Source organism: Uloborus diversus, chromosome 2 (genome assembly GCF_026930045.1).
Source record: "Uloborus diversus isolate 005 chromosome 2, Udiv.v.3.1, whole genome shotgun sequence".
NCBI classification, from domain to species: Eukaryota; Metazoa; Arthropoda; class Arachnida; order Araneae; family Uloboridae; genus Uloborus; species Uloborus diversus.
The window spans coordinates 217,772,577-217,786,233 of NC_072732.1; positions in this window are offsets into that span (position 1 = coordinate 217,772,577).

The window sequence follows — 13,657 nt, forward strand, 5'->3', positions numbered from 1 at the left end:
GAATGCATTTACTAAATTTGTATTTTACAATTTCACACTGCGCTTTGGGGAGATAATGGGTTATTTTAGATTTCAAATATTCTTAAATTCTCGTACTTATTTTTTCTCTCAATAAATTGTTGCATCATTTGTTTTTCATATACATATTTAGTTGAATATTTTTTGCTGCTTTTGTTTAGATTTAATTACATTGCTGAGATAAAAGGATATTTTCCTAAAACAAAGTTATACTGCTTTATAGTCTCTCTTTATATTTATGCCCAATTTTGATGTCATTGTCAAATGAAGTAACTTATGTAAGTCATGGAAAGTCATGGAAAGCTACGAGCAGAAGTCATGGAAAGTCAGGAAAAGTCATGGATTTCAAAACTCAAAAAGTAGCAGATACCCTGGATGGAGTAAATACATTTTAGAACAACACATATTTTGGTATGTTCCCTTTCTAGATGTCTTAAAAGAAAAAGGCAGCAAAAAATTTAGTAACTACGTTCCTTACACATTTTTAGAGTAAAAGAAAACGATCTGATGTGTAAATTACATTAGGTCCTTCCTTGTACACCTATTAAGTAACAAACATTTTTAATAGCTAAAGATGATTTCTGTTATCAACAAATTAATGGCTTTTACCTGTTATAAAACTTTTTTAACTGCTTATACAATAAAGTCATAAAGAACAATTGCAACGGCTGTGTCACCAGCCTGCACTCTTCAAGAGACGTGAAATTTTAACTTGACTAGAGTCAAAATAATTCAACGAAACTAATCGAAATGAACTCGGGGGTAGACTCATTGGATTTTTTAGTTGCTCTCACGTCTGGTAGACACCAGGGATCACTTTTGAAAATAGAGTTATCCGTTATTTAAGTGGAAATCTAGCTGAGATCTTTTAAACGATTTTTAAATCGCGCAATTTGCTGCCTCCAAAATTAAATTGAATTTCTAGTTTAATTCCTAGTTCTAGGTTTTGAATATCCAAACACTGGTACACACCCTAAATTATTATTTTTTTTTAGCTTTGAAGCAGTGAATCTTATGTGAGGCTAAAACAGATATTCATACTTTTAAAAAAATTTCAATTTCGAAATTGGCCGCCCCTAAAATCTGCCGTCCTAGGTGACTGCCTACCCCAAGAGCCGGGCCTGCTAACTGAATGCCATAGACCATGGCCACCCTACGAAAATTTCAAAAATATCTAGTGTATACCAAATATTTGGGTTTGTTTAGCATAATGGGCTCGTCTTGTTATGATGTGTTTACTTCCCCCATGGGGGAAAGAAAAGTGTCCGATAAAAAGTTATGCATTTAATGATTGCTTATTAAGTTAGATTTAAGTTTTAACCTGGCTTTATGCAGTGCTATGTAATTATTCTTCATTCCCTTTTTAATATAGGACCCTCCAAACCACTCCTCATCCTCTTGTTAATATTACCAAAGATCGTCTACAAACCACGTTTTAAAAAATAATGTGTAAAAGTTTCCAGGGGAGGGTCCCCCACCTCTCGTTTTCTCCAACATCATTCAAGATCGGCCTAAATTTTGTTTTAAGCACTTGAGTTTCTAAATGTTTCCGGGGGGAACTCCTCCCTCCCTAACATCATTGGAAAGTCTTCAAGAATTACTTTCTGGAGCTTCAATTTCGAAAAATTGCTGGTTTTCTAAAAGTTAGTCATGAATCATGCCTACATTTCCAATTTAAAGAGTTCAATTTTGAAAAATTTTGGGAATGAACCTCAGAATCTTTTCAACCCCTAACCAAACCAAAGATAGTCTAGAATGCGTTTTTAAGTCTATAAATTAGTAAAATTTCCTGGGATGGGCCTTTTAATCTCTCCTCCCCTTAACATCACCAAAAATCGTCTAAAACAGCCTTTTTAGAGCTACAATTTCGAAGAAAGCGCTCCAAACCTCTTCTCCCCTACCATTACCAAAGATAATTAGAATGCATCTTTAAGACTACAAATTAGGAAATTTTCTTGGTGTGGACCCTCGAATTTCTCCTCCACCTATCATTACGAAAAGATCGTATTAAACTGCGTTTTTTGGCTCTACAATGGCAAAAAAAAATCCGCCAGAGAAACCCCGAACCTCCTTCTTAACAATAATGTTTGCATTTGTAAGGTTTCAATTTCGAAAAATGGGCAAGGGGGGGGGGGCGCACCCGAGCCCTTTAATGTTATGAAAGAAAATTAAAATGAATTTCTAAGATTACAAATCAGAAAAATTTCCTTAGATGGGCCCTCAAATCTCTCATCCCTCCAGCGCCGGGTCCAAGGGGAGGGTTTTAGGGGTTAAACCGCTCCCATTGGGGAGAAAATAATTTAAATGAAGAAAATGAATATTTGACTTAAATTAACTTTGATGTGAAAGTTTGCATTGTAGCGTTTTTTTATATTTTTTATAACCTTTTTCGCTGAAGTCTTTCTGCAATTTACAACTGTTAGAGTATTATCAACTGAAGTAATATTTTGGAAAAAGTATGGTAGAAGAACCGCTGAAAGATCTGCTAATGCAAAGCATTCTTATTGCGTATTGTAAGGAGGTTATGATGAATTTGGCATATGTTGCAGCTATGAACCTGCATTAGTGATAGTGTTTGGTAATGTAATTTGCATCTGTAATAGGCTCTTTCTTGTTTATTTTTTAAGCTTTATTTCAGAACATAAAACCTGATATACATTCCACATTATAAAATAATTTGTGGAGAATTTGTACCTCTTTTTGCAATATACCGCATAGTAAACAGATTTAATGAAAAAGAAATTAACATGGCTTGATTAAAGTGAACCTGTTGAATGAAGGAATGTTTTGGTCACTTGGGTAGCCAGAGTTATCCTTCTAGGCGGGGAAGGGAGGTACAGCAGTCATTTCAGGTTTATAAACGCCATACTGGGATCGGCAATTTTCATTAAAACTAAAGCTTTTGAGGGGTTGAATCCCCCCCCCCCCACACACACACACAGGTGAGGTTAAAACCCATCCCTTTATGAAAATCTGAACACGGGCCTGCATCCCTCTGACATCATCAAAGATCGTCTAAAACTGCATTCTTAGAGCTACTATTTCGAAAAATAGACAGGGGAGCGCCACCGGACCTCTTCTCCCCTAACATTACCAAAGATCGTCTAAAATACGTTTTTAAGACTTCAAGTTCGAAAATTTTCCGGGGGAGAAACCCCCCGGTCACCCTTTTCTTCAGAGTTAGTAACATTATACTTACGGTTGGATCATATCGACTTCCTCTTAAATCAGAAGTCCTATACAGTCGCCTTAGAACACAGTAGTGATTACAGGAATACCACTTTGAGGCCACGATATATGCACACGTTTGTTCAGAAAAAAGGAAAATTATTGGGAAGGTTACAGCCTTTATGCTACACTTGCGTCACCTAGTGAAATATTCCCTAAAAAATGCTCTAGTTAAAGGTGGGCTATATTGATATTTGTAAAATTCAAAAATTTTCCAAAGCATCGTATTTTTCCAAATGGCCCCCTCCGAGAATTCTGTCTGGATCCGCCCCTGATTCATACCAGGAAAATCACGGAGATTTTTTCCCCAGAGTTAAGTAAGAGACCCTGTTGAAATGGACGGTTGTTGGGGGGGGGGGGGGTTGGGCATGGGGCAACAGCTTTTTCACTTCCAAAAGTAAAGGGAAAAGTTCCCTTACTTTTTAAAGGTAAAAGTTAATGTTCTATTCCAAAATGATTTTTTACAGGGAAGATTGCTTTATTTCACAAAAAAAAAAAAAAAAAATTACCAAATAAAAAAACTTTTCTTATGTTATTTCAATTGAATTGGAATAAGGGAAGTCAACAGTGGGGGCCATCCGTCCTGATTTTTGATGGCATATTCCACATTGCTAGAGGGCATTAAATCAGTAATGTTAGAAGTCAATTATATTGCCCAATTTTACAGAAAAATAAAATCAGCTTCAGGACCTTTTTTTTTTTTTTTTTTGGTGCACCAGCCGCCTGTGAAAATAACCTTCTGCATTACCTGTTCCTGATGTCCGTTTCCTTCTAATGACAAAAGCTGTGTGCAGTCAATTCTCTTTAACTTAAAACCAGCTTTTGTCTAAAATCCATTCTATAGTATTTGAGATGTGAGCAATAAAATAAAAGTCAAAGTGTTCCACAAGTGGCAACAGCAGTGTGAATGAAAACTCATTATTGTGATATGATGACTCAAAGAAATTGAAGTATTTATTATTAACAGAAATTGTAATCAAACACAAATATACTGTCTAAGGATGTTTTACAAAATTTAAACCTTGCATTTTCAAGCACTTTCATTTCAATAGTTGTTGAAGTAAAGCCTTTTAAATGAGGGCTTTGAAATTATGATCTGAAACCTTTTTGTGTGACCGAAGTGACAATTGTTTTTTAATTGTTGCCAAATACAATGAAAATAATAGTAATAATGTCGTTAAAACACTTTTTTTTTTAGTTATCAAAAGCAATGAAAACTAATATAAGTTAGTTTTGTCAAAAACTTTGTTTTCAAGGTTGAACCAAAGCAAGCATATAGGGGAATGTGGGGCAAAGTGAAATGGCTAAGATGACTGAGTTTTTTCTAAATGAACAAATTGGAAATTTGTTTTCAAAATTACAGTACAAAAAGAAAGAACATGGTATTTTACGATAAAACTTTCATTGAAACATTTTTTATTTTTGGTAGTAATTTTGAAAAAATAGTGGAAAATTTTCATCTTTTTTTTCATGGGGCAAAGTAAAAAATTAATTATTTTTGTGATGAAATATTTTTTGATTGTAAAAAGTATTTTTGATCAAATGAATCAGTAAATAAAATTTGAATGAATAAATGAAAAGAAAAGGGAACAATAAACAAATAATTTAATTAATTAATGTATGAAGAAAAATAAACTAGTGAATTATAGAGTGGATGAATCATAAAATAGGAGAATGAATGAATAAATAATTGAATTACTACACTGCTAAAAATTTCCGAAACGTTACTGAGTATATCCGTGTAGCAATTCAGGATTTCAGTGGTTTTTTTTCACTTCCTGGAAATATGAAGTATCATTGTTGAAAAGTTTCCTAAATTGCTATAAGTTGCGCGAATGCAGATTTCTCACTGTTGTGAAAAATATTTTTAGCTACCGGTTTAAAGACTGACTAAGTGTATTTATAAAGTGTATCGGCATCACTTCGATTATGGCCCATCCCCGCTGACTTTGCTCCCAAAGGGAGCAAATAGGTATGGACGACGTTGCATTACAAGAATTGCAGGCGCGCACTCATCTGGATACGTGCTTGCAATTCTGGGTTGGCGTTGGCCATGTTTGCAATACCGCTTATGGAACTTAATAAATCAGGAAGGTGCCAAGCTATTATTCTTTACATACTTGTTTTCTGTGAAGTTCCAGAGATTCGATGGTTTTAATCGGGAAGTTTTCTGAATTTTTCAGGAAGCTTTCGGGATAATTTCAGGAATGTTACTGAATTTTAGCGGAAAACGTTCCTGGTTTTTGTAAGGTATCTTACTGGCAGAAATTGGGCACATCAGCTGCCCATTATTTTCCAGGAAGGTTTCTGAATCGTTTTTACAGTGTAAAGGAAATAATGTACATTAATCAGTTAATACATGAATACGTAATTATTTTAGTGAATGATTGAGTGAATAAACGAAATAAGAACATAAAAATATTTTTTGACTTTCAACAATAATTACAACAGGAGTATCAGTTTTTGAAACTTGCCTGTGTTATCAAATGCTTTAATATTCAACGGTATATTTTTCCTGACTGAAACAGACTACATGTGCAGCTACATTGTTAAAATATTACCAGATAGGTGGCCCTAAAAGCAGAGGAAATATTTCACCTTTTCACTTTGCCCCACATTCCCCTATTTGGATTTTGGACAGTTTAAACTGTTCAAGTAATGTAGGTTTTTGAAGATTCCTTTGACTCAAGTCAAGCCATCAGTTTGAAAGTGTTGTCCACATTGCTTAATTTCAGCATTGAAATTAGTTTATTAACAAAATTAACTTTATAATTACTATTATTTTTCATTGTTTTGGGCATCAATTAAAAACACATTTTGAATATATTGTTTATATTTCTCATTGTTTATAACCTATTTTCTTCATTAAAATGTACAATTTTGTTGTGAATATGCGTAAGACAGGTGCAGAAAAAACAAGAGCATGGTGTGAGAGAAAACGTGGGGGCGAAGTGACACTTCAGAATGACAGAATGTAAAAAAAAACATTAGATAAAAGTCACTTCTGTCGTGTCTTTATAACACATTAAAAAAAAAAACTGATGTTGTCTATATAATGAATTATTGGTCTGAAAATAATGTGGATGCTTTGCAATGTGTTAGTTTACAAAATGATGGTGCAAACAAAAACCAAGCAAAACTGGAAAAAAATAAATAAATAAATAAAAAAAAATCCGCAAAATTCTAACATATGCAAAGCACTTGGAGAACTTTGGATTTAAGAGAGTTGACTACCCCTCCTCTATTATTTGACTACTATTTTCTCCTGTTTTTTCTATTACCTGTCGTGTACAGTGTACAAATATTGTATTTTTAAACTTAAGAGATGGAGCTAAAAGATTACCTTTCAGGGACATATTCAAAAGAGGGGATGAGGGATAAAGAACCCTTCAAAGCTCATTTTTCTTCCTTGAAAAGAATTAACCATATCTCCTCTGAAGCTTAATAAATCCTCTTTCAAAATTGTTTCAGGCTATGTCACTGACCATTAAAATGCTTTTATTTCATCAGTGACTTTTCTGTTTCTAGAATGAAAAGTGTAAAAAATGTTACAACTATACAAATATGTAAATAACTATTGCAGCTAAATATAGATTGCAATATTTTCTATTTCATCCAGGGTTCGCAATTTTCTGCCTAGGCGGTTAAAACCATGGTAGAAACCGGTTAAAACCGACATGGCAAAAACCAGTTTCTGCCACATTTGTGACAGAAACTGGCAAAAACTCACAAAATGACAAAAAAATTATTATTGACACACAGTAGATAATACATGGAAAAAATAATTAATTTGTTAGCTAAAGCACAAAAGCAATTGTTACATTGTAACAAATGTTACATTGTTTGGACCCTGCAGTTGCCTCTTATAAAAGGTGGAGACAAACAAAAATCCAAACAGTTTTCTCAATTTAATGTGCACAAATGAGGAACTTAAGACTATTCTTGCAACAAAAGAGCTAGCAGGCAATGCATCAAAGAACAAGCAATATTCGGGAAGCTTTCATCTGTCGTATATTTTTCAAGTTGGTCCACCATCCAGTAACTGGGAAAGTGGTAAAAATTTGACTGGAAAAATAAGTTTCGAGAAATGGGACCAATTTGTTTTGCAAAGCTGTGACATTAGGTACATACAAAGTCTAGGTTAATATTGACAAGTAAAATTCTAACACTTTCTTCTTGAAGCACGTTATAATTTCAATCCCAAGCAATTTAGATGAAGCATATAAAGCGAGCAAATTACAATCAGTAATTTCATGTTTTTAGTTCTGTATGTCACTCCTCTTGCCTAAGAACCCATCTGATTTTTGTCCTTTGTTAGATTAATGCAAATATTAAGAGCATCTGCAATTCTGCAATTGAAAAGTTCCCTTTTTGAACTAAATCAAGAGCACTAGCATAGTATTTTATTTTTTACAATGATGAAAGGAAGTTTGATATCTCAGTTTATTTAAACGAATATCATTAGTAATTACTTCAAAAGTTAAGTTAAAGTTACTAAAGACACTTTTAAGTTTTTGCCAGTTTCTGCCGGTTTTTACCGGTTATAATCTGCCACTGGCACGGCAAAAACTAGTTTCTGCCGGCGGAAAGCCAATCCTGATTTCATCTATTGCTTAAGTAGTAAATTAATTGCTCCAACCAATTGACCCTGATGTACAAATACAATTATTTTTGAGATATATTTTTAAGGGGAGCTGGGACCTTGGGCTTTTAAGCTCTCAGTGACTCTACTAGTTGTAATCCTTTCCCTTCCTTACATTGCACATTGATTTGTCTACTTCTAGAGTCATTTGGACCATACCGTCCCAATGTAATGTCCTGCATAACCTTTCAGTTTTTGAAAACCAATTTTTAAACTACTGATTTTAATGTTTTCTTTAGTTACTTTCTCTCTCCTAAGACCTGCCGAGTCCGCTTTCTTATTGTTTCCAAACACAAAAATAAATAATAGTTACTTTATAAACAGAGTAATTTCAAGACTGAACGTAAGCTAGCATAGATTTGTAGATCTTGAATTTTTTAAACTTGTCTCATAATACAGGTTTTTGAAGCTTCCTTTGATTCAAGTAATCAACTTAAAAGCGTTTTTTGAGGCGTTTGTTTTTACCATGTATTTGTATGAAACTTTTTAAATTCCAACATAAAACCCTACTATATTTAGAGCAGGTAGGCAGCAAATGTAATCTATTCTCTCTTTATGTGCAATAACTGCCATGGGCACAGAGCCTGATTGCCGCAGGGGCATGTGGGGCACAGGCCCCTCCTCTTAGATTTCAGGGGGCCCAAAATCCCCTTAATTTATCATGCTAAATAAAAATAAATAATGATTTCACTCAGAATCTAGAGTACAATGATATCATTGATATTTTTGCAAATGCCAAGACAAAGAAAAAATATCTTATAAAAATTCCTCTTAAAAATTTGATTTCTTTGCTAATCCCTAAACCACTCCCAGCTTTATATTAAAAGTTATATCAGAGATAACTTCGATATTTATAGTAAACTCTAACAGGCAAGTTTAACCACATCTTATCCAATTATCGTATACAATATCTCTTCTATTTTTTAAAGGTTGTGATATGAAGTACCACCAAATTTAGCATGGTTGTGTTAATACGCAAGTATCGAAATATTTAGTAGTTTCAGAATAAGCGGAAATAGGGGGAGGGGGCACGAAATGGGACTTTCATGCCCAGTGTCTTCAAAAATCTTAGTCGGGCTCTAGGGGGCCCTGAAATAGAAATGTACCCCATGTCCAATATCAGAATGATCGGGCTCTGCGTGGGCAGGTGAATGGCAGTATTTGCAGGTATGAGTTCTTGAGAAATTTGAAGAAACCATTTGGGATGCAATTAATAGGGAATTGTTGGCATTAGGCATGTTTTTTGCGGTTTTTTTTCTCGGTGAAAGCCAAATAAGCAAGCTTGTACAATAGATGACAAAAATGCAAAAAAGACAAATTTCCTGTGACTGCTCTTTACCTTTAACCAGTAACTAACTGTCTGAATATACCTGCACAGCAGAATACATTCATATTACAACAAAACATGTGAATATGTTTTAAGTTTCAAAAAGTTTTACCCCAAATAAATTTAAAAACGACAACGCTTTAAAATAAATTTGAAAACATTTTTTTTTTAAATCGAAAGGCTATTTCAATAAGCTTGATTTGTACTAAAGAGTATGAAATAAAATAAGTATGAATTCTTGATTACAACACCTAAAAACTGCAGTTGACCTCAAGATCTGTATGTTTAGGCTAATTCTAAAGCAGCCAATAAAACTTTAATTAAACAAGGGCGCCCATATGGGGGGCAAGTGGGGCTCAAGCCCCTCCCCTTTTGAAATTAGAACTTCCTTGCTTTTAGTACTTTTTTCTTTGCAAAAATGTAGAAACATCTCCAGCAATTAATGAATAAGTTATTAAAAGTGCCAAATTTTAATAACTCTAATCTGTATTGAAATTGGTTTCTATGGGGAAAATATTTTGCTAAACCATGGGGAAAATATCTGAGCCCCCCCCCCCTTAAAATTTTGCATATGGGCGCCCTTGAATTAAAATTGGAGAGAAAACGAAATAAGCAGCTTTGTATGAAAAACTTTATACAGTCTCTATTTCTTCTCTCAATTTTGAACTAAAATTGCATTGACTGCTTTAGAATTAGCCTAAAAATACAGATCTTAAGATCAACTTCAGTTTTTGAGCGTTGTAATCAAGAAATGACTTAATTAATTCATAATTTTTAGTGCAAACCAAGCTTATACAAATAGCCTTTAGATTTAAATATTTTTCAAATTTTATTCATTCTTTTCAAATTAAATTGTTGCTTGACTCCTCTAACAATATTATATTGATGAAAAAAGTTTTCAAACTACATGATTAATGTAAGTATTGTAAAAACGTTTAAATACTTTAACTGCACTATTTTTCTTTGTTTTGTATTCTTAGAACTGCACTTGCTCAGTTGCAAAAATCAGTGTATTTTAAGTGTTAAAACTTCAAGATGTATTTATTCATCAGGAACATGAAAATTTTGTGTATTCATATGGATATGCGTGATAGAATTGATGGATTTTTATTTATCTGTAAAAGATAAAGTATGAAAATTGGAAAAGTTTTCAGAAATGTTTTTTTCTCCGTTTTCCAACTACATTAACTTTTCATTAAACTAAGTCATTAATAGCAAAATAATCCGTAAGGTTGTAAAGAATACTGTTATGATTTTCACAAAAAGTAATCTTGATAACAAAATATTGATAAATATAGTAGGAGGAGGAATTTTAAATTTAGTGTCACTCCAACCAGCCAAAAAATAATTGGATGATTACAAAAGCGTGCGTATACATAACGTTGTTAAATGTTTCAGAAATATTTTTTTGGAAATATTTTTCTCATTATGAAAATTTTTAAAAAAAGTTGAACTCGACGTACGCGGATTCAAGGAATGGTGGCGATCGCCGCTCCTTTGATGGACTCTTCGCGGAAATTTTTCGATACTGAAGTTCTAAGAACGTAGGTATACGGTTTCCTTGTTGATCTTGTGGAAAAGAGGGGAGGGGGGGACTGAAAATTTTCGAATTGAAGTTCAACCTAAATGCTGCAGAACTAAACAATCTTTGTTGACATTAAGGGAAAAAGGGATGTTCAGAACTCTCTCCCGGAAATTATTCAAAATTGGAGGCTCCAAAAACGCAATTTTGTGCTATCTTTTATTTTATTTTATTTTTTAGAGGGAAGAGAGGTTTGGCGCTCTTCCTTTGGACATTTTTCAAAATTGAAATCTTAAAAACGCGATTGTAATATATCATCGGTAATGCTATGGAAAGGGAAGAGGTTCATCAAATTTCCCTATGTAGCCCAGTTAGCATTAGGGTGTAGGCCAGTTGTAGAGGGTATAAATGTTCTAGAGATTCAGGGGGAAGTTTCAAATGAGGAGTTAGACTGGGAAACTAAGAGTGTAATTTTGGGGGACTCTATGGTAAGGGAGGTGGGTAACACAGTTGGGAGAGTAAAGCTAGGTGTTGTTTACCAGGGGATCGGGTAAAAGACGTTAATATGGTTGCTGAAAAGAAGGGAGTATTTAATAAGGAGGACATGGTTACTTTGTGGGTGGGAACAAATGATGTAGGCCGCAGTAAAAATGAGGAGTTTTCTAGGGAATGGGAATCCCTGTTGGATAAAGCAACCAGCTTTTCGACGAATGTCCAAGTGGTTGGTTTGCTTCCCAGGTATGGAGTGCATAGGAGCTGGCTAAATCAACGTGCAAGGTGCATGAACTTGCTACTGAAGTCAATTTGCGAAAAGCGCAGTATCAGGTTCATTGATGTATGGAGTCATTGTAAACGGAATTGGATTGTTAAGGATGGCCTGCATCTGAGCTCTACAGGGGTCAAAATGGTCAGTGGATTAATTTTAGGGGCTTCGGAGTCAAAAAACTAAGTTGGAATGGGGGTCAAGCATCAGGTATCGAGAGAATGAATTTTTTTTGGGTATTGCTAGAAATGGAAATAAAGTGTCGAACAAGAGTAGTAATGCTAACAAGTGTGATTTAGGAAATTTCAGGGTGTTAAATAAAAGCAACTTAGGCATGCTTAAAGTTTTCTATACCAATGCTCGCAGTATTAGGAACAAGATGGATGAATTGAAAAGCATAGTTATGGACGAGAAGTTGGATGTTATTGGAATTACAGAGACATGGGCTACCGAATCTGATGCAGAGTTATTACATATCGCTGGGTATAATTTGTTCAGACAGAGTAGGTAAAAGAGGTGGTGGGGTTTTATTTTATGTTAGAGACAATTTCATTTGCAATGAATTGGTTATAAATGATAAGCCTACTGATATTGATATGGTTTGGCTGGAGTTGATGAGCAGTAAGGGCAAAAAGCTACGCTTTGGAAACATTTATAGGCCACCTAATTCAAACTAGGGACAAGATGAACAGATGTATCGTATTATTAGTGACATGTCCAGTAAGGGATCCGTTATCATAATGGGGGATTTCAATTTTCCGGGTATTGATTGGAATAATTTTTATCCTGGTAATGGCAAAGAAGAGGAATTTTTAAATGTAATTGGTGACTGTTTCTTAGATCAAGTTGTAACTCGAGGAACTCGAGAGGAGGCGATTTTGGATCTAGTTTTTTGTGACATAGGTAGTTTTGTTCAGGGGTTGTGTGTAGGGGAGCATATTGGAGATAGTGATCATAACAGCATTAGGTTCCGGATTAAATTTGAAGTGTGCAAAGATGATAATTTTAGGTTTGTGCCCAATTTCAGAAACACTGATTTTGTTGCACTTAGGCAGAGCTTGAAAGAGGTTTTTTCGTCAGGATTGGAAAATAGCGACGTAGATCAGCAGTGGACGGAATTTAAGGATAAACTTGCTAATACGGTTGGGGATTATGTTCCATTTAGGAGAAAAGGTGTTAGTACCAAAATTTGGCCCATGTGGTTCTCCAGGGAGACTAAAGATGCTCTTAATTTTAAGCAAGCCGCTTTTCGTCAGTTTAAAGAAACTGGTCAGAGTGCGGAGAGGCTTCAGTATGGTAAGGCAAGGCGAAATTTTAAGTATTTAGTACGGATTCAGAAAAGGGAATTGGAGCAAAGGCTGGCAGATGACATTGATGGGAACCCTAAGAGGTACTAAGCTTTTGACAAGGTACCGCATATTGCTCTTCTCAGCAAGTTAGCTGACATAGGAATAGGAGGAAAAACTTTACTTTGGGTTAGAAATTGGCTCACTGGTAGGAAGCAAAGAGTAGTTGTGAGAGCAAATCATTCTAATTGGAGTGATGTTTTAAGTGGGGTTCCTCAGGGATCAGTTTTAGGGCCTCTTTTGTTCATTGTATTTATGAATGACATCAATGAAAATATTTCTGGAAGCGTGAATTGTTTTGCTGATGATGTAAAAGTTATGGGGATTGTCGAAAATGAAGAACAAGTAAATCAGCTTCAAGAGGATTTTGATCATATTACGAAGTGGGCAGATAAATGGTGTATGGCAGTTAATGTAGGGAAATGTCAAGTGCTACACTTAGGTTATGGAAATAAGCGTATGAGATATCATTTACAGGGTTCAGTCATAAATCAGGCAGAAAATGTTATGGATCTGGGTATCTTAATAAATCAGGACTTCAAGTTTAGTCAACAGTGCAGTATTGCTAGTAACAAAGCCAACAAAATGCTTGGGTTTATCAATAGATCTATTTCAAACAAATCTAAGAAAGTTCTTCTGCCTTTATATAGGAGTTTAGTAAGACCTCATTTGGAGTACGCTGTTCAGTTTTGGTCGCCTTATCTGAAGAAAGATATTTTTGTATTGGAAAGGGTTCAAAGAAGGGTAACTAAATTAGTAAGGGGACTCTCAGATTTAGATTATGATACCAGACTTAATAGGCTTAACATGT